The sequence below is a fragment of the Leuciscus leuciscus genome, assembly GCF_965113295.1.
Source record: "Leuciscus leuciscus genome assembly, chromosome: 4".
Classification (NCBI taxonomy): Eukaryota; Metazoa; Chordata; class Actinopteri; order Cypriniformes; family Leuciscidae; genus Leuciscus; species Leuciscus leuciscus.
The window spans coordinates 24,802,579-24,826,031 of record NC_138728.1 but is presented as its reverse complement, the minus strand read 5'-3'; the positions used below and the strand labels follow the sequence as shown (position 1 = coordinate 24,826,031).

Below are 23,453 nucleotides of genomic sequence, written 5' to 3'. Positions count from 1 at the left end.
ATGGGTTAGCTATTCCAGCCATTTCTGTTGACTAATCATAATGCACCAGATTGTGTACTTCCGATTTTGTTGGAACAGTTCTGGAGTGGAAGAACTTGAATGGCCTAAATAACGCCTAGACCTGTTGAACATCTGATGAAAAGCCAAAGTGAAAAGCCAAAGAACATTGAAATGTGTTTGTCCTGTGCTGATCTTTGCTGCATAATATTCTAGGGATTTTAATGCAATGTATTCAAACATGGGAGATACAGTGTCCATGCTGAGTTCAAACCGAGGCTGACCAAAGCCTGATCCCAAGCAGGTCAACATACATTCTATTGTTGCATAGAATCTGTTTTTATTCTGAGCTAGTTATAAATACTACATCTGCACACGGATGATGATGATGTGCATTATATTGGATAATCTCTGCCTGAAAGGGTCACATGACACACATGTGTTCTCTGTTAATAAAGGAAATCAACATCATGTCACAGTAGCCCGGCTTGAAGGTTTGGTTTGTGACTAAGACGTAATATAAATAAGCCTAGTTTGTGTTTGAGATTTTGTATGTGGTTGCATGTGTTTGGTACATGCAGTCAGAAGGGCTGGTTCAACTGTTTTGTGTGATTGCTGTGCTGTATGTGGGTGGACTTAAGCGGAGCGGGCTTGTGTCATATCACAGCATGGCATTATTCACATAGGACACTTAACCACAGTGTTTTGAGTGTAAGAACATAATGAAATGTCCAAATATTATAATTTTCCGTAATATTCCATTCTCAGGTATTACTGGGTACTGTAAATCTCATTAAACAATTTTAACATGCAGGCCACATTTCATCCCAAAATTTCAATTAAAGATTACAAATATTGTCTGTTCAGTCTATTCATTTAATAGAAGATGGACCATTAGGATTTTTTTTATTTACATCATCTATCTATTCTTCAAAAACTTGTCCTATGTAGGGTCGTGGGGATGCCGGAGCCCATCCCAGTGTCTCGGGTCGTAACTTCCAAGTAATGCATGAAAGGGATGTGATTTTGGGTTAAAGATGTGCTTAAATGTTTGTGCATAATTCACAATTTGAACATTCTCATTTCTCAGTCTCTTATTCATTTGAATGTTTGTAGTGTAGTAGACTCTCAGCTCAGCTCAGCTCTGACAGGATTGTATCTCTCTCAGCCATTATGACTACTACAGTAAAACCTCCCAGTGTCTAAATCAGAGCCTGAGGATTTGAGATTGAAGTAGGTAGACATAAGCACTGGCCTTTATGCTCTTTATGTTCAGTCTAATTCTGCATTTATTACAGCTGCATAAATCCTTCTGCTCACCACAAGAGGAACACAATCAGCAAAACATAATATCTAATACATGTCCAGGAAATATTACAGGCGGTTTGTTAGAATAGCAGGGCCTGAATTTCGTTTTGGAAAACACCTAAATGTTTGCTCAGTCAATGTGTTTTTTACAATTTACAGAAGCACAGAAAAATACAATAGAATAAAGAAACAATTATTATTATTTTAAACGGCGCTGTATGGTTTTCAGGTAGGTCTAACAGAAGTATTCAGGTAAGAAATACCACAGAAACTGAATAATCAAATATACAATAACTCTGCATAGTCTTTATTGTAAAAATGTAATTTAGATTGAATCTTTATTAAAGCTACAAAAGTTATTAATTTAAAGAGGTCCTTGATAATTATTTCACTTTTTGAACTTTGTGTGTAATGTTGCAGTTTAAGCATAAACAACATCTACAAAGATACGAGGCTCACAGTTCAATGCCTGCAATCCCACACTGAAATTTAGGCCCTGAATAGACTGTAGGACTTCTCAAAAAGGTTATAACATGCACACTTGGGCACTTGGGTTGATATGTAACACTTTAGCAACTACCTAGCAACACCTTAGAAATGACATCCAACACATTAACAACCTTGCAATACCTTGGAAACCTTAGCAACTGCATAACAAGCAAATAGGATACCCTAGCAATCTCATAGCAATGTGATTAAAACACTCAACCAGAGGTGTAAAGTCCAGGGGTCAGAAAGTAAAAGTCCTGCCATATGTTTATTCCACCCATTAACTCAGCCAGCTGATTTCACTAATTAGTTCTATCTCCTGGCTGAGAAACTGTGCTAATTAGCAAATCCAGGTGATTGGAACAAAATACTGAGGAGGACTTTTACTTTCTAAACCTGGACTTTACACCTCTGCACTCAACACACCTTAAAGGTAAAGTATGTCGTTTCTGCAACACTAGTGGCATCTAGGGGAATTACAAAAATAAAGCATATTTTGAAAAAAACTTGCAAATGCCCTTTCGCACATTGAATTTCTTTATCCATGTAAAGCATCAGCCAAGATCTCAAGCCCAAATTCTACATCGTTTTTTACTTGTACAAAAGTGTATGCGTATTGTCAAATGCTTAGCCTTTCAAAGTATACTCCATTTGATAGCATGCGCGAACGCAGGAGGTCGACACATGCACTCTAGAAAGTTTCATCTTTGTCAAGTGTCTGCGCTCTTATCTCCAGAATTTATGACCAGTTAAAATGTCTTTGTTTTGTTTTAAACTAAAGTTGCAGCTCTCTCTTAACCCCCTCACACAAGCGCTTGTCAATGCGGCCGTCTGTTGTTTTTGAAGTCTCCGGTTATTTGTTGTTATTGTTCCTTCTCTTTATTTTCGTTTTCTACTGTAAAACAATGGCCTGGGCCAAAAGTGTTGCCACCTTGTGGAACTACTGATTAGTGCAAAACAAATTCAATGCGCATGTGCGACCAGCCCGTACAAAATTCGGGTGGTGTGGGTCCAGTACACGTATACTATTCTGTGTGATGATATTTGTGGGCCGTCACGTGTACGTAAAAAAACAAAGTATACTTTGGGCTTCATAGTGGCTAAACACCCAAACTCTCGCTATAGGTTGAAGCTGGAAAGAGACTGAGCAGACTGTTCTCAATGTCTCAAAGTACCTGGGAGACTTATTAACTCAAATGTAAAAAATGAAAAAGGAAGTAATAGTGACGTTTAACAAAAAAAAAGAAAACATGCAATCAAAATGCAAAGGAAATGCATGATCCTTCAGAAATCAGTCTAATATGCTGATTTGCTGCTCAAGAGACATTTAGTATTATTATTATTATCAATGTTGAAAACAGTTGTGTACAATTTTTCCGGATTCTTTGATGAATACAAAGTTCAAAAGAACAGCATTTATCTGAAACAGAAAGCTTTTGTAGCATTATACACTACTGTTCAAAAGTTTGGGGTCAGTAAGAATTTAAATTAATCAAAAGTGACAGTATAGACATTTATAATGTTACAAAAGATTATATTTCTGATAAATACTGTTCTTTTGAACTTTCTATTCATCAAAGAATCCTGAAAAAAAACAATTTCAACATTGATAATAATAATAAATGTTTCTTGAGCAGTAAATCAGCATTTTAGAATGATTTCTGAAGGATCATGTGACACTGGAGTAATGATGCCTTTAATCACAAGAATAAATTACGTTTTAAATGTTTTTATTTTAAATTATAATAATATTTCACAATATTACTGTTTGTTTTGTATTTTTAATCAAATAAATGCAGCCTTGGTAAGCATAAGAGACTTCAAAGCATTAAAAAACGTACAGATCCCAAACTTTTGAACGGCAGTGTATGTCATCTTTTATTTTATTGAGTAACATTATCTGAGAGACGTGATTGCCAGCACTGCCAGTCATGAGATTCAAGTTACTGCCAGATGGAATAATTGGACTGATTTAATTTAATTTTTTATGTTATGATATTACCACACCCATTATTGTCTACAGTATAATGCTATCCGATCATTGCACTCAAACACAGAGGATTTAACTCATTTACGATGATCAAACCACTTATTTTTGGCCTGGAAATAGTCCTTTATTTAAACAACTTCAATTTTTGTCTAATTATTGATAATTGCATCGTAAAGTAAGTGCATGAAAAAATGCGAACATTATTGTTTAATACAATATTCCCCCCAAACCTTTGATTTAATCCCCCCAAAATAGACTTTAGTTGTAATTAATATTTTAAGATTTAACTAATTCTAATGCTCTTTAATGTGATTTGTTGTTTGTATTGTATTCTTGCAGTTCTGCAATAAAATAAGGTGATCAGACTCTGAAGTAATGAGCAATACACATACATTATGGTTTGACCGCTCCCCTTTAAATCACTCTCTGAAAATTATGACACCTTTTTATTTGCTTCACAATGCTCAATTAATGATTGTAAACTGAGTTTGGTGTCTTTAAAAGAAGTATCTGAGCTGAATTTTACAAAAATAAATCACAACAATCCCGTGTTATTTGCACAGCCATTGATACAGGCTGCAGAGGAAGCTTTTTTCACGTTCCTATTTGAAGCTTCTGCTTTTCGAACGCGGAACTCTGATAAAGGCCTATTGATGGAATTTACATGTATTGGTATCTGCAAGTACCAAAAATTAATCAGCCTAGTTCTGGAAAAAGTGATATTGGTGGTCCCCTAATAATTTATGATAAAAGAAGTAATCTAAATAGCTGTAAAAGTAATCTCTTGAGAATTAAACTGACCTTAATAGGAATGTGTTTTCCTCATCCCCCTCACTGCCTCTGGGAATCATTATGCCTTAATTTAACCTGATAAAGACACAACACTCGCTTCGCTGGTCGTTCTGCTTTTATATGCTGCTTCAACTTATATAACCAGTACAATCATGTATTTAAGATAAAAAATTAAATGTTTTTTTTTTTTATAGTGGCTAGAATGCACTATAATCCTCATTTTTGATGCTGAACATGTTAAGTGATCTAGATCAGCATATCAGATTCCTTGATCAAACACAGTCATTTGTTTCTGTAAGCAGCTGAGCTCAGTTTCCCTGAATAATTCAAGTGTGTCTGCGGCTCATGAGGTTCTAGTGTTGTTATGTCAAGGATGGATTATTATCCTGCAAGGCCCCGGGGCACCAGACGCCTGGATGCCAAAAAGAATTGCAAGCACCTTGGAAGGAAAGGATATATGATACAAGAGCTTGTGACTTCTATAATGCCTTCAAAGATTGACTATATATGAACAAACAGCATCCAAAGTCTGAAGGAACATTTCATTGTTTGATTTAATCGAAGTTGCTGAACACTATTTTAAGCGGGACTCTGAGCGAGACATTTCATTCATGAACAAACTGAATCAACTGGGACATCACCTTTTTGAATAAGAAGAGAAAGGGATCAAAAGAATTGTGAATGTATATGACTGAGATTACTGATGAACATATACAATTAAAACAAAATCCTGATTAAAATTCCAGCTTTATTTAGGCTATAATTTGTGTCCTTTTACTATATCCTGTGTTGATGTGAAGTCTCTTGAGATTTGTAGACACAAATTTCAATGAAGAATAAGTTCTGCTTGGTCGACTTGGGCATAAATATTTGAAGTGGAACACATCCCGTCCCTCACTAGCTTCCCTTTGTCTCGAGGAATCGGATGCATCTCATTGTTTACATCGAGCGAGTGCATATAGACAAAGGCATATATAGAGACTTGTCATCGTGCTTTACCAGCTGAGACAATGGAAAATCAGTACACGTACGATCGACAAAGACAAAAACAAGTGTAAAAACTGATACGGCATACACGATTGCGTAGACCAATTTCTTAACTGAATCAACACCGAACTGACTTGAGTTTAATAATATTGTCTTCTGTAGAGCTGCCTTACAGTAGAATTGAATTTCTCATATTTGATCTCTGATTTCCTGTTTATTACTGTGAAGCTGCTTTGAAACAATCTGTCTTGTATAAAACAATGTATACAAATTGGTGACTTGACTTAAAGATTTTCCCAAGTTGCTTCTTTTTTGTTGGACAGAGAAGATAATTAATTACTGAGTAGTCACTCTCTGAAACTCCTTAGTATCGGTGTAATTCACATAAAACGTAGAGATGATCATGCTGAACCACGTTGATAGATTGGAGTGCAGAGTGTGGTATTGATACTTAAAGGTCCCATGACATGCTACTTTTTGTAGGCTTTAATATAGGCCTTAGTGGTCCCTAGTACTGTATCTGAAATCTCTTTCCAAAAATTCAGCCTCGGTGCAGAATTATAGCCACTACAAGCCAGTCCCAGAATGAGCTTCCTTCAGACGGGCCGTTTCGGTGTCTGTAGCCTTAAATGATAATGAGGAGGAGAAAGGCGGCGCAAGATGGTCAAGGCCACACCCACCCTCCAACGGTACCGTGGCGTGCATGTTTACGTTGGATATAGAGACAGAGCGCAACGCGTCATAATCTGAAGACCACGCCCACCAAGGGGGAAAACAAACCAACTGTCTCCATTGACTTTGCATTGCGAGAGGCTGCCTCCTTGTCATTTCTTGCTTCTAACAAAATACAGAATAATGCCTAAAAGCTGCTATGTGACAAGGTGTACAGCAAACAAGCTAAGAAACCCAGAAATAATTTTTCATAAGCTGTCGACCCCAAAAAACGAGCGTTTGAGGACATAAAAGTGGATACAGGCTGGAACGAATGGGTAAATTGTGGGATCCTGACACTCAGTATGCACTAAAAATACACCACGTGTGCAGTAAGTTAAACATTTGGTCACTGGTGAGTCAAATATCCAAATGTCAGTTTTATATATTATATTTCTGTAAGATAAACTATCCTGTGTTGCCGATTACAGTCTCCTCCGGCGGGCGTACGTTAGTTCTCAGAGTAATGAGACACGTGACGCTCTGTCTCAACTGCCTGTATCCACTTTTATGTACTAAACACTCGTTTTTTGAGGTCGAGAGCTAATAAAAACGTATGCGCGCGCGTTCCTACTTCCTAGCGCATTTTCTCATGGGCGGAAAATATTCTCTGGGCGGGCAAAGCAGAGACAGGGGAGGTAACATTTCCTCCTTATGACGTCATAAGGAGGAGATTCAAGATCAGCGCGTATGAGCCTCCATTTTCTCATAGGCAGAGAAAGATAGCAAAAGCTCGATTTACACCGATTGAAATTTCTAGAAACTTGGGGACCATATACAGGCTAGGGGAACTCATATTAATGTTAAAAAACCTCAGAAAGTGAACATTTCATGTCATGGGACCTTTAAGGCCAATTCACACCGCAAAAACGGCAAGAAACAATCAAGTTGGCCGTTGGATTTAAAATTTTATGAAAAATAACTGTCATGTTCACACTGCCCAACCAGACACAGACAAACGCTGACTGAACATGTTCAGTAGGGTGAAAACAAACCCTGACCAACGCCAACAGACGCCGACAGGAGTAACACACTGACCCGACAAAACCCAACAAACGTGTTTGTTGGCGTATGTCTGTGCAGTGTGAATTGGCCTTTAAAGTACACAAAGAATAGCGATGCTAACTCTAGTAAAATAACCACTGAATGCACCTTTAACTAAGGGAAATAAATAACAGTCACACTGGAATTTGGGCAAGCAAAATTTCTATGAACACAATAGCCGCGTTTCCACTGTCGGGCCAGGGCCGGGCCGTGCTAGTGCGTGCCAGGGCCAGTCGCGTTTCAACTGTCACTTCCGGGGCTTGATCGGGGCTTACTCGGGGCCAACGGCCAGGATTTCTGGCCCGTCGAATACCTTGGGCCAGAGCGGGCCAGCTCGGGCTAGAGGAGTGGTTACGAACAGAGGCGGAGTTCACCTGAGTCGGGAGACTGCAGCGCCGGATGATTCTGTCAGCATTAAAGACTTTTAAAATAATTTAACTCGCGTTCATGTTTGAATGCCTTGTGTTTGTGATGCAAAAGACTATGCGCGCTAACCATTACCATAGTAAACATAGTAAACGCTTGAAGATACGCATAGTAAAAAAACATAGTGAACGCTTGAAGAAATCAGACCAATCATAAAGGCTATCACAATCATGTTTTTATTTTATCTGTCAGTAGCCTACGTCTCGTCTCATTATACCGGACTATCATAAAATAAAGCAACTTTTTTTTCGGGAGCTTCCTCTGTTTCTCTGACGGAAAATATCTGAATGGGAGTCGAGAGAGTGCTAAAGCTCCTCAGGTCGTATATTTGGTGGCATATATTTGTAGAAATTATCATTCTTTCTAAATGTGATGTAAATATGTCCTGTAACTACCAGATAAACAGTAACAGATGTGACTGAAGAAGTAAGTGTGTCCTCTTTCTTTTGTGAAATAGACCTAACGGTAATTTATTTCTGAGTGACTAATGTGCAATTTTGACATAAATTAATTCATTATGATCAATGTATCACTTTTTATTGTAAACCTGTGGTAAAACATCGATGCTTGGGTTTTAAATATTCAAGTAAACAACAAAAATGCCAGCAAACGGCCGCTTTTATCATGTTTGTTTTCAACGCTGTTTCCAGTGATTTCTGATTAGTTTTCTGATAAAACTTCCATTTGTTGGTGAATGGGTTAGTGTGACGTTGTTCCAGAGAGGCGTGTTACGGGCGTGTTTTAGTGAAGCGCTGTGGAGCTTCTGGCCCGACAGTGGAAACGCAGGCCCGGTGCTATTAGCCCGAGGCTATTAGCCCGGCACGGCCCGTTTAAAGCCCTGGCCCGGCCCTGGCCCGACAGTGGAAACGCGGCTAATGGCTGGCGCCAAGGCATTCACAGGCCATGCGCTCCCAAACAAGTTACTTTGCAGAGAAGAGTTCACCAAACTTAAGCTGTGTTCGAAATCGTGGCCCCCTATACCATTGTTCACTATTCCCTACATTAGTCCACTATTATAGTCCACTTGAAGGAGTGAATGAAAACTAGTGAATGAAGTCGGACACTGAGCCGCCACTTTTTCAAAGTTTGTGCTTGCTGTTTAATAATTATTTAAAACTTAGCAAACAGGCAGTTCCAGTAGTAATGAAACTATGAACTATGTATAAACCTTAATTAAACAATTTAATAATCAATTAAAAACAGAATTTATACGTGTACGATATTATGCAGTAGCCACATTTGAGCGGTTTGGAAATGGATGGATTGTAGTGATGGGTCGGTCATGACCGATTCATACATTTTGAACAAATCTTAAATATGACTTGGGAACCCCGAGTTGTCTCAGAGAGTGATACGTTCATTTTGTGTTGATCGTGCATGCGCGACATCTTATAAGTTCTTGTACAGGAAACAGAAATGATTAGTTCACCTCTTGAGTCTTCGGGTTCGGGTACGAGTCATTCGTTCATCCCGTGACAGCCCCATAGAGGCTATGCTGTCTGTACCAGAAAGACAAATGATTAGTTCACCTCTCGAGTCTTCGGGTCTGAGTCTTTCATTCTTTTGTCACATGACAGCGTATTGGACACAGAAATTAGTTAATAATTCTCAAACTTACTTACAAAAAAAGCACTTTGTCAGTTTTTTTTTAACTCTTACAGTTACATGCTGTGTTTCTGGTCTCAAATTGTAGCTTTTTTATTTCTTACAATATATATATATTTTTTAATTTATGTCATGGTTCTTTTCCATTACATTGAATGTGATAATAAAGAGTTGGTAATGCTTTAAACTTTATTTGTATGATGGGGAAAATCACTTTGATAAAGCAAACATACCTACATATAATAACAACTTACAGTTACGTGACAAAAGACAAAATGACTCGAGAGATGAACTAATCAATTCTGTATCCGATACTACAGACTACATAACATCAGTTTATGGGGATGTCACGGGATGAACAAACAACTCAGATCAAGAGGTGAGGTAAACTATTAGACTGCATAGCCTGAAGACCCAGATAAGTCAAGTCAAGTCAAGTTTATTTGTATAGCGCTTTTCACAATACAGATTGTATCAAAGCAGCTTCACAGTATTAAATTAAAATAGTACAACAAAGTTTGTTTCAAGAGGAATTTATTGATTGATAAAATAAAATTAAATATCCCCATAATGAATGAATTGTTTCTCATAATTTGGCCTTGTCCTTGCATTGCAATTTTTTTCTTATTCTAAATGTGATCAACATTTGATGTGTTTGGGGAATTTGGCTATTAACATGTGACAGTTAAATTATATTCTGCTGGAATGAACTAAATTACTTGCAAAAAGATTCGTTCATTTTGATGAACGAGATTCAAAGATCCGAGTCAGTAAAATGATCCGAACTTCCCATTACTAAGATTGATGATTCAGCTGCAGGCGCCATCTTCTGTTCAGACGCGGGAATTCATTTGGCGTCTCACAGTGCATTATGGGTATTCTCTAGCCATTGAGCGTACATCGGTTGTACTCTCGTTATTGCGGTGCATTGTGGAATTGAATGAGTGCTCTCTACAAATGACTGTCCCCTCAAATATAACCCATTTGAGAGTATAGGGGGCGACGTCGGACACAGCCCTAATCTCTGGAATGTGGCAAAATTCGAATGAGCTTGTGTTCCCCGTCACCCGCATTCACATGCATATGAATGAGAGTCAATGGAATGAAATGTGTAGTGTGACGTCTTTATGCGGGAAGAACTATGCGGTTACATTGCAAAAAATAACTCCAAAGAATCATACACTAGAACTGTGTGGGGTGGGGGTAAGTTTTAAGCACAACCTACTGTGACGTCACAAATTATTTGGATTTTATGTGGGTTGGACTACTTCCCGTGCACACACTTCCAAAATAGCTACCAGGAAATGCTTAGGAAAGTTTGTGAATGTCTAAAGATGACTCACTATGCTGACATATAACGCTGTTACCTAAAGTTAGAGTAAATGAATAAATCAATCAATGAACAAATCTTTTTTAGTAAACAGATTGAAAAGATTCAAATTACTGAGATAAAGCTCCACTACTTTAACATTTTTAAAGTTAAAGTATTTCTCATAATTGCAAATTATTACATCTTAAAAAATGACATCTTAAAAATGATTTTATTATAATAACAACATACGGTACACGCACAATACAGAAACCACAATACAGCGTCTTTTTCTAGGATTCTTTGATGAACCACACTCAAAGATGCAGATGTTATTCAGCAGTGAAAGGAAACACTCAGATAAACCTTAAATACACTGCAAGTCACTTTGGATAAAAGTATCTACTAAATATCACCTGCCATCTAAAGAGGTCACTAGCCCCGACCTTTGAACTTATAAATCTGATTCAGACGACCATGTTCGACTGATGTGGAAAAAAAATCTATACAAATAAAGAGATTAACATTCAAAATGATCAGTAGCACTGAACTGTAATCCCATTGTTTTGTTGTTGTTGTGGATGGGACACAGAGATATTTTTTTTCCACAATAACTATTGTTTCTGTTAGTAAAACGTATGAAAACAAGCAGCATTGTCACAATTAAAGCAGAAATACCAGAGAAAATATCTTAGTCAATATGGGTGGCCTTCAAATATAGAGTACTACAGCCCTAATGGATGACACATTTTTTGTAAGCCAAAACCTGGAAATCAATTAGCATTTTACCACTTCCGGTGCTACTGTCCTGATGTCAATGTGTGTTGTTTTTTTTTTTATTTCATTAAGCGTCATCAGCCGAACAGGTAAACTCATCTGCTCACTAGTTAAAAAAAAAAAAAAGAAGACTGAAAGAGTCGTCGAAAGCTAAATGTTTGTGATGTTGAAGTCAAGTGATTAACATCCAAGATGGCGCCGCGGATGGCTGCCTCGGTGTTGAGCTCTCCAGTTGTTACACTGTTTTTGTTAGTTTGTCCTGTTTTATGTTTGTCATTCGCTATCAGTTATACCAGGGACGAACTGCTGAACATTCGGCAGTGCACACCAACTGATCACCAACCAGTTTTTGATTCTTCTGGCGTTTTGCGGAACATTGTCGTCGGTTGTGCCGCTGCACTGTGGAAACAGTATAAGACGCGCAGGCGTGGGAAGCGAGCCGGCACACTCGTTAAGCTCAGGCAGCGCGGATTCAGAACGGCGCTGCCTAGCATCCATCTGGCGAATGTCCGCTCTCTCCCTAACAAAATGGACGAACTACTTCTGCTCTCACGCAAAAACAAGGACTTTACCAACTCTGCTGCTCTGTGTTTCACGGAAACCTGGCTGAACGAAGCCATTCCGGACAGCGCGTTACATCTACCGGACTTTCAGCTGTTCAGAGCGGATCGCGATATGGAGTCAACGGGGAAAACGCGCGGTGGTGGGACATGCTTTTACATCAACAGAAGGTGGTGTACTGATGTAACTGTGTTAAGGAAGATGTGCTGTCCTGATGTGGAAGTGCTTTTCATTAACTGTAAGCCGTTCTACTCGCCGCGGGAGTTTTCCTCGCTCGTTCTCATCAGTGTTTACATTCCACCGCAAGCACACGTGAGTACGGCGCTGCAACAGCTGGCTGATCTGATCACAGAAACAGAACAACAACACCCGGACTCTGTTCTTATCATTCTCTGAGACTTTAATCAGGCAAAACTCACACGTGAACTGCCTAAATTCAAACAGCACATTACATGCCCCACCAGAGACAATAATATTTTGGACCATTGCTACACCACAACAAAGGATGCATATCGCTCCGTCGCCAGAGCAGCTCTAGGACTTTCCGATCACTGCCTGGTTCATCTTCTACCAACTTACAGGCAAAAACTTAAAACTGCTAAGCCAGTAATAAGGACTGTAAAGAGATGGACCAACGACACAGAGCAGGTCTTACAAGCCTGTTTTGAATGCACTGACTGGAGTGTTTTTGAAGCTGCTGCCAGCGATCTGGACGAGCTCACAGAGACTGTAACATCATACATCAGTTTCTGTGAGGATTTATGCATCCCTACCAGGACTTACTTATCATTCAACAATGATAAACCATGGTTCACACCAAAACTCAGACAGCTTCGTCAGGTCAAAGAAGATGCCTACAGGAGTGGGGATAGGATCTTGTATAATCAGGCCAGGAACACATTGACAAAGGAGATTGAAGTGGCTAAGAAGAGCTATGCCAAAAAGCTGGAAAACCAGTTTTCCTCCAACGACCCTGCATCAGTGTGGAAAGGCCTGAAAGACATTACCAACTACAAGACACCATCCCCCAGCATCGACAGCAATAAGCATCTTGCGAACGAGCTGAATGTCTTTTACTGTAGATTTGAGACCCCCGATCAGACACCCCATACCCGCCCTGACCATCTCTCTACACAGCCATCAACACCTCCAGCCATCCCCCTCCCCTCCCCCCCTGCACTTCAGATCAGTGAGGATAATGTGCGTCAGATCTTCAGGAAACAGAAGAGAAGGAAAGCACCAGGCCCAGACGGTGTTTCACCAGCCTGTCTGAAAACCTGCGCTGACCAGCTGGCCTCTATCTTCTCACTGATCTTCAACAGATCACTGGAGCAGTGCAAAGTCCCTTTCTGCTTTAAACGCTCCACCATCATCCCAATCCCGAAGAAACCAAAGATCACAGGACTCAATGACTACAGACCTGTTGCCTTAACATCTGTGGCCATGAAGTCACTCGAAAGACTGGTGTTAGCATATCTGAAGGACATCACTGGACCCTTGCTGGACCCCCTGCAGTTTGCCTACAGAGCAAACCGGTCTGTGGATGATGTGGTCAATATGGGACTGCATTACACCCTACAACATCTGGACAAACCAGGGACCTATGCAAGGATTCTGTTCGTGGACTTTAGTTCTGCCTTCAACACCATCGTCCCATCACTGCTCCAGACCAAACTGACCCAGCTCTCTGTCCCTAGCTCCATCTGTCAATGGATCACCAGCTTTCTGACAGACAGACAACAGCTAGTCAGAATGGGCAAAATCACGTCCGACAGCCGCACCATCAGCACCGGTGCTCCACAGGGATGTGTTCTCTCACCACTGCTCTTCTCCCTGTACACAAATGACTGCACCTCTAAAGACACCTCTGTCAAGCTCCTGAAGTTTGCGGACGACACTACTGTTATCGGACTCATCCGGAACGGTGACGAGTCTGCGTACAGACAGGAGGTGGAGCAGCTGGCTCTTTGGTGCAGTTATAACAACCTGGAGCTGAACACGCTCAAAACAGTGGAGATGATCGTGGACTTCAGGAGAAACCCCCCTGCACTCCCTTCACTCACCATCATGGACAGCACTGTGACTGCAGTAGAGTCATTCAGGTTCCTGGGCACCACCATCTCTCAGGATCTGAAGTGGGACACTCACATAGACTCTATTGTGAAGAAAGCCCAACAGAGACTGTACTTCCTGCGTCAGCTGAGGAAATTCAACCTGCCACAGGAGCTGCTCGTACAGTTCTACTCAGCTGTCATCCAGTCCATTCTCTGCACTTCCATCACCGTCTGGTTCGGCTCTGCTACCAAAACCGACCTCCGTAGACTACAGCGGATAGTTCGGACTGCTGAGCGAATCACTGGCACTACCCTTCCCACACTCAAAGTACTGCACTCATCCAGAGTGAGTAAAAGGGCTCGCAAAATCACTCTGGACCCGTCACACCCAGCACACTTTCTGTTTGAACTGTTACCGTCTGGTCGACGCTACAGAGCACCGAGCAAAAAACAACCAGACACAGGAAAAGTTTCTTTCCCCAGGCCATCTACCTCATGAACACTTAAATGTTCCGCTACTGTGGAACAAACATGTGCAATACTTCCCTCAGACATTTCGTTATAGCACCTTATAACTTTATATATATTTATAATTTATAATCTTTTTATTTTTATTTTATTTTTATTTTTTCTATTTTTTATTTATACCTATGTTACTTGTCTTGTCACTTTATATTGTATGTGTACTGGAAGCTACTGTCACCAAGACAAATTCCTCATATGCGCAAGCATACTTGGCAATAAAGCTCTTTCTGATTCTGATTTCTGATTCTGATTCTGATTCTGAAGTGACCATGGTGTAGTTCATTTAAAGTCTACGTTTAGCTTTTTACTTCTTGTATTTAGGCTTCGAAATTCATAAAAGTCATGTTCATTCGTGAAGATTATCATGATGAACAAAATGTGCAAGAATCACAAACTTTCGTTGGACACAGAGATTATATTCGGCAATAATTCAGAAGCCAATGAAAAATACTGGGTTTCTGTTGAGGGAACCAAAGTGATGTTAACTTACGGGTTGGCCAACAAAAATACGTCATCCCTGCATCAAAGCAACACTCTGTTGTGTTAGATAATATGTGGGGGCCTTCAAGTCAAAAAAGGTTGCTTGTAACCCCTACTTTTTCATGGGTCCTTTCCATTTCTGTATAGATAGTGAAAAGGACCCATTAAAAAACCCATTAAATATGTGTATGTGCTAGGAGTTTCAGACTCTAGTTTTGTCATTAGTTGACACATTCATTCATGTAATCCAGAAGAAACACAACAATGCAGAGCCATAAAACAACCAGCCCAATGATTCATCTAAAGTCTCACAAGCTGTTTCATGATGCTCATAGAGGCCTAATCTCTTAAAAGCAAAACAAGCCATTTCTGATAGCAAAGCATATCTGAATTCATATTTCTTAACCAGCAAACTACCAAGCGGGCTGAGAAACCTGACAGAATTTTAAGGTATAATGTCTGTTGTCATTTAAACTAATACAAATCACATAACAAAAAACATCCCTCATGTTGTTCCAGACTCATATTGATTACTTATGTGAAACACAAACTACATTTTTGAAAAATATTCTGGACAAAACGCACCATTAGAGCACAATAAAATAAACAAAAATATAATTTAATGATATTAAAGGGATATTTCACCGCTATAAAGATAAATGTGTATTTAAATTGGGTCATTTATGTAGTAGAAATGTGAAATTATTTTTGAAGTTTGATTGGCCTTCTAGACTGAGAAAAGCCAGACATTTTTTTTTTTGCCTCATGTAGATGAAAGACAACAACTCCCAGAATGCACTTGCTTCGCTGCCCTATGAGGCCACTCCCAAGCCAATAAATGTTCAATAAAAAAAAATAAAAAAAAGGAATTGATACAACTAGGCTACTAGTTGACTCGAAACTGAAAAGACGCCGTTTTATCGTGAGATTTTTTCAGACACACAATACAGAAATCTTCAATACAGAAGTCATTCGAAAATACTACCGGGTTTCTACTGATACAAAGCTTAATGCTAATCAGTGAAGTATCCCTTTAAATGTACATATCTTTAGCGCTCGTCAAATATTTTGTTTAACTTGGAAATATGTTAGAATTCAGAAGTAAAATCTGTTGAAAACAGAGAAATGGCACTTAGAGGAACATAATAAAGTGATAACACAGTTATCTGTCTTAAAACCAAATGAAAGCCAGAAAGTATATATATTTTTAAGTGATATTTTAATCCACTTCCACTCAGATCATGAGGTTAAATCTGTTTCCTTTCACATCACATTTCCTTTCCTTTTAAGACGTTCTTTTTTCTTGTCTAATTGAAAGGCCATTTACGCTCTGTGAGCGGCGGTCAGAGAAGAAGTGCCGCTTATATAACAGACCCGGAATGGTTTTCTTGCTTCAAGCCTTTTTTTCTATTACAAAGACAAGATAAAACAGCCACATCAGGATAAGCAATTCAACTCTAACACACAACCTAACAACAACACAACCAACCAATGGCTTTACTTCTACTCTAAAAGCAACCACACATGATAACTAATTATATATATATGTAATATATATATATATATATATATATACATACATACAGTCGTGCTCAGAATTAATCATACCCCTGGTAAATATGATCAAAAATGGCTGTAAAAAATAAATCTGCATTGTTTATCCTTTTGATCTTTCATTCAAAAAATTGGCAAAAATCTAACCTTTCATTGAAGTAAAATAATTGAAAGTGGGGGGTAAATCACATTATGAAATAAATGTTTTTCTCCAAAACATGTTGGCCACAATTATTCATACCCCTAGAATTTTTTATGAATAAAATATCTCTGAAGTATATTCCCATTGATATTTGCCTTTTTTTAGCACACCAGGGTGACTAGGAACATGAAATTGTCCAGCTATGACTTCTTGTTTCACAGGAGTTTAAATATGAGGAAACACAAAGGCCAAATTCCCTTAATCATCCATCACAATGAGTAAAACCAAAGAATATAGTTCTGATGCGCAGCAAAAGATTGTTGAGTTTCACAAAACAGAAAGTGGCTTTAAGAAAATAGCTAAAGAATTGAAAATTCTCATTTTGGGCAATAAAATCAGGGCAATAATTAAGAAGTTATAATAAAGAAGTTATAAGTTTAACTAAAGATGTTACGAATCTGCCAGGAAGAGGACGTGTGTCTATATTGTCTTAATGGATGGTGAGGATGAAAGTTTGAGTGGCCAAAGACTCTTCAATAATCACAGATGGAGAATTGCAGAGATTAGTTGAGTCTTGGGGTCAGAAAGCCTATAAAAAAAATAATTAAAAAAAATAAAACAACCCCTACATCCCAACATGTTGTTCGAGAGGTTTTCAAGAAAAATGCTCCTCCAAAAACAAACTCCTCCAAAAACAAACTCAGTTGTCAGACACGACTGGAGCTTCAAACGGCACATGGTTCTGTGGTCAGATGAAACTAAAAAAAGAGCTTTTTGGCAGCAAGCACGCTAGATGGGTTTAGTGCACACAAGGATAAAAAGTACCCCATGTGTACAATTTAATATACCATTGGATCTTATATGTTGTGGGCCTATTTTTCTGCTGGAGGTCCTGGACTTCTTGTTCAGATACATGGCATTGTGGATTCTATCAAATATCAAAAGATAAAAAATCAAAACCGGATGCCTTCTGCTAGAAATCTTATAATGGGCCGTGGTTGGATCTTCCATCAGGACAACGATCCAAAACAAACATCAAAATCAACAGAAAAATGTGTTAGGGAGCACAAAATGAAGCTTGAAGCTTCTGCCATGACCGTCCCAGTTCCCTGACCTGATGAGTGGAGTGAACTGAAGAGAAGCGCCGCCAACATGGATCTGGGAATATGAAGGATCTGGAGAGATTCTGTATGGAGGAATGGTCTCTGATCTCTTGTCAGGTGTTCTCCAAACTCACCGGGCATTATAGGAGAAGACTCAGAGCAGTTATCTTGGCAAAAGGAGATTGCAAAAAGGTATTTAATAAAAGGGTATGAATAATTGTGACCGACGTGTTTTGGAGAAAAACATTTATTTCATAATGTGATTTCCCCCCCACTTTCAATTATTTTACTTCAATGAAAGGTTAGGATTTTTGCCAATTCTTTGAATGAAAGATCAAAAGGATAAACAATGCAGATTTATTTTTTACAGCCATTTTTGATCATATTTACCCGGGGTATGATTAATTCTGAGATTCTAATATATATATATAAACAATTTGTAATTTATAAAATTATTGTAATAATTTCTTTTAGTTTTCAATTACAAAAAGTAAAGGTAACCATTTTAAAAATTACAGTAATATTTAAACTTGGAAATTAGGCGCCAGTGGTTGCATGCACTTGGCCTGGAAGGCCGAGAGTTCCCGCCTAGAGCTGGAGTGTGCAACCTGCATTTTAAAGGGATACTCCACCGTTTTTTCATATTAAACCATGTTATTCCCTTAACTAAGACGAGTTGATACATACCTCTCTCATCTCAGTGCATGCACTTAATCGCTCTGGCGCGCGTTGACACTATGATAGTACTTAGCTTAGCCCAGTATATTCAAAGGTATCTAACAGCAATGAATTTAGAAGTGACCAAACACATCAACGTTTTCCCTATTTAAAAACAGTTACACGAGTAGTTATACGACCAAGTATGGTGACACAAAATAAAACGTGGCGCTTTTCTAAGCGGGTTAAAAATTATATAACTATAATGTATGGCGGAATAGCACTTTTGGGAGTACTTCGACTCGGCGCAGTAAAAAGTCACGCCTGATCCTCTTCCCACTATTGACAGAAGTGAGAGGAAGAGGATCAGGCGTGACTTTTTACTGCGCCGAGTCGAATTACTCCCAAAAGTGCTATTCCGCCATACATTATAGTTATTCTTTTTAACCCGCTTAGAAAAGCGCCACGTTTTATTTTGTGTCAGTGAGGGGACATGCTCATGAAAGGGGACATGCTCATTTTGTGTCAGTGAGGGGACATGCTTAGGGTCAGTGAGGGGACATGCTCATGAAAAACTAAAATATGACTAAATTAGGATTAGATCTAATTTTAGCTGTGTTTCCATCTGAGTCATGTTTGACATTACCATGTATGCTGTGTCTACAGAAAGGACTTGGAATTTTTACTTTCCTAGTTTAAATGGTAATCTTTTCAAGATTCACAAGTCAAATTGGTTACTGATTTACCAGTAACTCTATAACAGCTTTTAACAATCCTCACAGTGTCTTTGTAGGCTGATGTAGGCTGTAGTTTAGCAGCGCACTTCTGCCAGATTGAACCTGATTTATCCTGCTAGCTTCACTGCGTGTGACACTTCCTGTGAAAATATTAACACGAGAGGGAGGTGAGAATCACGCTGCTTGTCAATTCTATCTAATATAAGAGTTTTTTCTGCATTCCTTTAAAACGGAGTCACTTTGTACTTTTGGGAGTCAAACATTTGATAATCTTTGTAAGATTAAAAGGATGTTCTGGGTTCAATACAAGTTAAGCTCTATTCACAGTATTTGTGGTGTAATTTCAGCCTGTTCCTCAGTAAAATAAATAAATAAGGGTGTAACAATATATTGTGTCACAATATATCGCAATACAAAAATGCATCAATGGGGATGTAATGTGGATATACTGACAATATGTACTGTGGATAGTCTACTAAATATGATGTTGAATATCATGTATAATAATGCGATGGGGGGATATTTGTGGGTCCTGATAATGCCAAATGTCTTATATTACCAGTAACAAAAGTGGCCAACATTATTTTAAATATATCTAGTCAGTGACAGAGTTCAAACAAATATTTCTGTATTTTCAGCTTCAGAATCATCAATGTTTTTATTCTGGTGTAACTGTCCTGTGAATTGGATTACTAGCATCAAGTCCAAGCCTATCCATTTACACCCACAAAGTAATATCAAATTTAGCATTTTAATCAACAGTAATTTTTTGTTAACCTTTTAACATATGTCTTGGAGTATCGCAATAATATCGTATCATGAGTTCAGTATCATGATATGTATTGAATCGTGACATGAGGGTATCGTTACACCCCTATAAATAAATAATAAAATACACAATATTAAAAAAATGTGGAGGGTTCTAAGTGGACGAAACATTATACTTTTTTTTAAAACACATTTTAAAATTATAGTTCACCCAAACATTCTGTGATCATTCACTCAACCTCTTTCCAAACCTTCTGTGGAACACAAAAGCAGATGCTTAACAGAAAGTTGCGGTAAAAGAAGTCTTTATGACTTTGTGCACCATATTCAAAGACTTCTGAAGTCCTACTATAATTCTGTGTAAGGAACATACTGAAACTTAAGAGTACACTTTTATTTTTCACTGAAAATCATGCTTGACAGTCATGGTCACCATTCACTTCCATTGTATGGAAAAGAGCATCTTGGACATTCTGCTAAATTTCTCCTTTTAGTGTTCAACTGAAAATAAGTCATAAAGTGAAGTGACATGAACGTGGGTAAATGAATTTAATCTAATTATATTATTTATTTTATTTTATTCTATTGTAAGTGCATTATAATAACTGAGATTTTTGCCTTTGACAAGTCAAAAACTACTTTCAGTTAAGTCCAAAGAGCATCTCAGTATAAACCCTCTGCGACGTTACATCGAACGTGACCAACTGAAAGGGAACTGCAGTTCAATGAAACAGTATTGAACCTTGAACATTCCTATAAACGTCATGCTCAAATTGTAACAAAGCTGCAGGGTGCTGTACTGCCACATGCAGTACTGTGGACGTGGGTCATAAAGAGTGTTTCACCTGGACAAATCAGTTGAACTACTGATTTGAATGAGAACGGCTAGAGGGCAAGTCTTAGATAAAGCCTGTCTAATGCTATTTTCATCGGTTATATGATGACTGTACCATTCAAAGGGTTTCTTTTTTAAATGCCTTGCAAATGAATAGCATCCTTTTTACAAGCTTCGCTAGAATTTATGGAGCTGTCTGTGGTGCTGAAATCACACTTTATCCGCAATATTGATGCATTTGACTGAAGAATGAGGAAAATAAAACATACTGAGATCCAATTCACCAACACACAGATGTTTGACTGTGAATAGACACAAAATGACCTAGACCACATTTATGCTGATTTTACACCAGCAAACTGTAACCCTTTTCTGAGCCAGGGTGGCAATTTTCCATCCTTAAGGATTTCAACATTAAGTTGAAACCAAGTTATGCTTGAGTAAATCAAATGCCTAAAAGTGCTTCAAAGCTAAACTAATTATTGACCACCTAGAACACTGTAGCCATTGCATAACAACATGATAAAACACTAAGAAAACTATAGCAATGCTTTATTTATAACACCCTAGCATCATGCTAGTGAGTTTTGCACATGCAAACACCGCCCATCTTTGCCTCATAAAAATAGTGTTAATATTCATTGATGAAAGATGGATTGTTGTGTTAAATAATACTCTACTGATGCTCTACAAATATTTTCAACATAATCACCCCCAAAAAAGTTAAATGCAGTATAATTATATAATACAGTATAATTACTAACAGGTATTACTAACTCCAGCCAGATGTTCACCAACAGCCAGATCACACTGACAAAAGCTTATCTATCGATGTACAGTGACAGGTTAGATTCAGAGTAATACAACAGCCTTTTGATTGCAAATGAAGCAAATGAATCTGTATGGTCAATACAGATAACTGATTCAATAAAGGCAAGCAATTCACAATCACAACTGTTCAGTTTGAAGGACCCCATTGACTTTCATAGTAAGGAAACAAATACTATGGAAGTCAATGGTGCCCCACAACTGTTTGGACATTCTTCAAAATATCTTCTTTTGTTTTCTGCAGAAAAAAAGAACCTCATACAGGTTTGGAACAACTTGAGGGCATTTTAGCACTTCTGGTTCTGTTGTCCTGAAGTCAATGGGATTTTTGAACGGGCTTTTGGTTAAATACCTGAAACTGGACATCAAATGACATCAGTCGGACAGGTGAACTCATCTACTCACTAGTTTGCTTTTATAGCCTCGTTGTGTTATTGCAAAGAACTCTAACTCAGACTTTCAGGGGAACATTTTTTTTTTAAATAAAGAGTCATCAGAAGCTTAATGGTGGTGACTAAGTCATGTGACTGCTGTGTAGCTTTTTACTTCTGGCGATTCTATTTAGACTTAAAAATTCGGAAACATGTTCATTTGTGAAGATTATCATTGTGAACAAAAAGTCTAAGAATCATAATCTTTTGTTGGACATATGCTTATTTTCTAGAATTGTCCTAAAGCAAATGGAAAAATCCTTTTTGGATCTAGTGTAATGTTAACGTCTGTGTTTGGCCACTTGTCCTACAAAAATTCATCATAACTGCAGCAATAGCTATTTGGTTATAGTAAATGTACAAAATTGCTGTTTAATGATTGTGATGCAATGAATTACATTTTTACTTTTTTTATACAAGGACATTAAAGTAAGGAGCACAGGTGATGTCAGAATATGTTATTCATCTCACTATAATGGCAAAGGTTTGTGCTGTTTTTGTACTATTGCAGTGCAGTGAATCTTGCTTTGAAAGCCTCCGTTGGTCCTTGTCAAATTTGTCCCCATTCGCAGCCTAACCATTATGTTAATCATGTTATATTTGGTTGAAAAGAGGGGTCTGAGCTTATCACATCTCCAGCGAATGCTTATGATGAGCTCAGACCCTCCTCTTCAACCAAATTTAACATGGTTAGCTTGCACACATAAAATAAAATAAAATAGACAGTCGTGACATGTTTGCAATCATGAAGCACTTTCAAGAGCTTAAAGGCCCCCTGAAATCTAACGTTTTTTTTAGCTTTTAGTATGAATATGTTAGCATTAAAGGGTTAGTTCACCCAAAAATTAAAATTCTGTCAGTAATCACTCACCCTCATGTTGTTCCAACCCCGTAAGACTTTCGTTCATCTTCGGAACACAAATTAAGATATTTTTGATGAAATCTGAGAGCTGTCTCACTCCTTCATAGGCTTCTATGAAATTGCATCTGCCTGCCCAGAAAAGTTAGTAAAGACAGCGTTAAAATAGTCCAAGTGACTACAGTGGCTCAACCTTGAGTTTATCAAGCAACAAGAATACTTTTTGTACAAAAAAAATAAATAAAAAAAGAACGAGTTTATTCAACTATTCATGTTCTTCTGTATGGGCCTCTGAGTGAGTTCACGAGCGCCACGACGCATGCGCGAGAACATACAGCTCTGGCTTTATGGAGGAGTGAGACAGCTCTCAGAAATAATACAAAATATCTTAACTTGTGTTCCGAAAGTGAACTAACCCTTTAAGCCAAATTTATATTTCTGCGTTGGACCTACGGCGTATCCTCTTTGCCATTGATTCTCAAAG

At 38.3% G+C, this 23,453-nt stretch overlaps 1 protein-coding gene across 2 annotated transcripts in view; it reads right to left on the bottom strand.

Annotated features, from left to right (window-relative positions):
• Positions 1-23,453, bottom strand: part of LOC309497188 (potassium voltage-gated channel subfamily A member 1) — a 59,646-nt gene that overhangs the window by 29,190 nt on the left and 7,003 nt on the right. The window contains exon 2 of one of the 2 annotated variants that reach the window (XM_082167430.1): positions 22,935-23,101. The exons of the other annotated variant lie outside the window; for it this stretch is intronic. The gene's annotated coding sequence lies outside the window, so the exon portion shown is untranslated. Of the gene's footprint in view, positions 1-22,934; positions 23,102-23,453 lie in introns of those variants that run through there. 2 annotated transcript variants of the gene reach the window in all.